We start from the raw sequence: 3,655 nt of genomic DNA, 5'->3' as shown, positions 1-3,655 counted from the left end.
GATAGCCATTCTGACAGGTGTGAGATGATATCTTGTCTTGATTTGCATCTCTTGGATGATTAGTGACTTTGAGCTTGTTTTCATATGTCTCTGGGCTTTCTGTATGCCCTCTTTCGAAAATTGTCTATTTAGATCCTTTGCCCATTTTTTGATTGGATCATTTACCTTCCTTTTGTTAAGTTGTATGAGTTATCTGTAAATTTTAGAGATTAAACCCTTATTGGAAATATCCTTGGCAAATATGTTCTCCCATGCAGTGGGCTTTCTTGTTGTTTTGTTGATGGTATCTTTTGCTGTGCAGAAGCTTTTTATTTTGATGTGGTCCCATTTGTTTAGTTTCTCCTTAGTCTCCATTGCCCTAGGAGCTGTGTCTGTAAAGATATTGCTATGACATATGTCTGCTATCTTGCTGCCTATGGAGTCTTGTAGGATTTTTATGGTTTCCCATCTTACATTTAAGTCCTTTAGCTATTTTGAGTTTGTTTTTATGTATGGTGTAAGTTGGTGATCTAGTTTCATTTTTTTGCATGTATCTGTCCAAATTTCCCAGCACCATTTATTGAAGAGGCTGTCTTGACTCCATTGTATGCTCTTGCCTCCTTTGTAAAATATTAATTGAGCATAATGGCTTGGGTTGATTTCTGGGTTCTCTGTTCTGTTCCATTGGTCTATTGTCTGTTCTTGTGCCAGTGCCAGGCAGTTTTGAGAACCATGGCTTGGTAATAGAGCTTTATATCTGGTATTGTGATCCTTCCAACTTTGTTCTTTTTTCTCAGGATTGTTGTGGCTATTAGGGGTCTTTTTTTTTCATTCCAGATGAATTTTTGGAGAGTTTGTTCTAGATCTGTGAAATATTCCATTGGTATTTTAATGGGGATAGCATTGAATCTGTAGATTGCTTTAGGTAGTATGGACATTTTAATGATGTTGATTCTGCCAATCCATGAGCATGATATGTTCTTCCATTTGTTTATATCTTCCACTATCTATTTTTTCAATGTCCTGTAGTTTTTTTGAGTACAGGACTTTTACCTTCTAAGTTAAGTTTATTCCTAGGTATCTTAAATTTTTGGTGCACTGGTAAATGGGATTCCCCCCCCCCCCACCCCGGCTTATCTTTCTGTGAGCTCATTATTGGTGTATAAAAAGACCATAGAATTCTGGGTGTTATTTTGTATCCTGCTACATTAGAAAATTCATTTAATAGGTCCAATAGTTTTTTTATGGAGCTTTTGGGGTTTTCTATGTATAGTATCATGTCATCTGCGAATAAAGACAGTTTTACTTTGTCTTTTCCAGTTTGGATGCCTTTTATTTCTTTATCTTGTCTGATCGCCATGGCTAGCACTTCCAGTACTATGTTCAATGGGAGTGAAGGTGGGCATCCCTGTCTTGTTCCTGTTCTTAGGGGAAATGAGTTTAGTTTTTGCCCATTGAGTATGATATTGGCTGTATCTTTGTCATAAGGCTTTTATTATGTTGAGGTATGATCCCTCTATTCCCACTTTGCTGAGAGTTTTTATCAAAAAAGGGTGTTGGATTTTGTCAAATGCTTTTTCTGCATAGATTGATATGATTATGTGACTTTTGTCTCTCAGTTTGTTTATGTGATGTATCACATTTACTGATTTGCAGATATTGAACCGTCCTTGCATCCCAGGAATAAATCCCATTTGGTCATGGTGTATGATCTTTCTAATGTAATGCTGAATCTGATATGCTAGAATTTTGTTAAGGATTTTAGCATCTTTGTTCATCAAAAATATTGGCCTGTAGTTCTCTTTTTTGTGGTGTCTTTATCTGGTTTGGAAATTAGGGTAATGTTGGCTTCATAGAAAGAGCTTAGAAGTATATCTTCTTCTTGAATTTTTTGGAATAGTCTGAGGAGGATAGGTTTTAGTTCTTTGAATGCTTGGTAGAACTCCCCGTATAGCCATCTGGACCAGGGCTTTTGTTTGCTGGAAGATTTTTGATAACTGCTTCAATTTATTTAGTAGTTATTGGCCTATTAATGTTTTTTTATTTTTCCTGATTTTGTTTTGGGAGCTTGTATTTTTGTAAGAATATGTCCATTTCATCTAGGTTGCCCACTTTGTTGGAATAGAGTTGTCCATAGTATTTTTTCCATAATCGTTTGTATTTCTGTGGGATCGATAGTTATTTCACCTCTTTCATTTCTGATTTTGTTTATTTGGGTCCTCTCTCTTTGTTTCTTGGTGAGCCTGGCTACAGGTTCATCAATCTTGTTTACCCTTTCAAAGAACCAGCTCTTGGTTTTGTTGATCTTTGTATTGTTTTTTGTTGTTGTTGTTTGTTTGTTTTTTCTATTTTTGGTCTCTATGTCATTTATCTCTGTTCTGATCTTTATTATTTTCTTCCTCCTGCTTATGCTGGGCTTTTCTTGTTGCTATCTTTCTAACTCTTTGAGTTTTAGGGTTAGATACTTTAATTTATTACCATCTTTTCTTTTTTTATTCTTTTTTTTTTTTTTAGCTAGGCCTGCAGAGCTATGAACTTCCCTCTCAAGACTGCTTTCACTGTGTCCCACCCATAGATTTTGGATTGTTGTGTTTTCATTGTCATTTGTTGCCATGATGCTTTTTATTTCTTCCTTGATCTCTTTGGTAACCCAATCATTGTTTAGTAGCATGTTATTTAGCCTCCATGTGTTTGATTTTTTTTATTGTAGTTGATTTCTAGTTTTATTCCACTGTGATCTGAGAAGATGCTTGATATGATTTTTTTTATCTTCTTGAATTTTAAGATACTTTGTCTGTTCCCCAATATGTGGTCTATCTTTGAAAATAACCCATGTGCACTTGAGAAGAATGTATATTCTGTGACTTTGGGTTGAAATGTTCTGAAGATGTCAATTAATTCCACCTGGTCTAGTGAGTTATTTAGGATTGATGTTTCTTTGCTGATTTTTTGTTTAGAGTTTAGAGGATTTGTCCAGTGGTGTTAGTGGGGTATTAAAGTCCCCTACTATACACTATTGCTGTCAATATCTCCCTTGATATCCTCCAGAAGTGTGTGTGTGTGTTTTTTTTTTTATGTATTTGGGTGCTCCTGTATTGGGTGCATATATGTTTACCAGAGTTATATCTTCTTGTTGAATTGCTCTCTTTAGTATTATGAAGTGGCCTTCCTTATCTCTTTTTATGGCTTTCACTTTGAGGTCTAATTTTGTTTGGACATAAGTATTGCTACCCCAGCTTTTTTAAAAAATTTCTTTTCGCCTGAAAAATATGTAACGCTTCACAAATTTGCATGTCATTCTTGCTCAAAGGGCCCTGCTAATCTTCTCTATATCGTTCCAATTTTAGTATATGTGCTGCTGAAGCAAGTGCTAATTTCTTTTTTATTCGTTACCCTAGGACATGCTTAGAGAGAGAGAGAAAGAAAAATGTTGATCTGTCGCCTCCCATACGTGCTCCAAGTGGGAATCTAATCGGTAACCTTTAGGTTCATAGGACAACACTCAACCAACTGAGCCAATCTGTCTGGACTTTTTCCTCCCACCCCACCCCACCCCCACTTTAAGACTGCCCAGTGCAACCCGGTTTTTGTGAGTTTCTTTTTTTTTCAATTGATTATTCCAAAATAGATGTCTTAGAGTAGTGTTTCCCAGCCCAATAATGGAATCAGTATGCAG

General features: G+C 36.0%; 1 non-coding gene across 1 annotated transcript; it reads right to left on the bottom strand.

Annotated features, from left to right (window-relative positions):
• Positions 1-3,242: 3,242 nt before the first annotated feature.
• LOC132225344 (U6 spliceosomal RNA) lies at positions 3,243-3,346 on the bottom strand. Its single transcript, XR_009450866.1, has one exon. It is a non-coding gene; the product is annotated as a U6 spliceosomal RNA (small nuclear RNA).
• Between the last annotated feature and the right edge of the window lie 309 nt (positions 3,347-3,655).

The sequence above is a fragment of the Myotis daubentonii genome, chromosome X (genome assembly GCF_963259705.1).
Source record: "Myotis daubentonii chromosome X, mMyoDau2.1, whole genome shotgun sequence".
In the NCBI taxonomy this organism is placed as follows: Eukaryota; Metazoa; Chordata; class Mammalia; order Chiroptera; family Vespertilionidae; genus Myotis; species Myotis daubentonii.
This window is presented reverse-complemented; position numbering and strand designations above follow the sequence as displayed.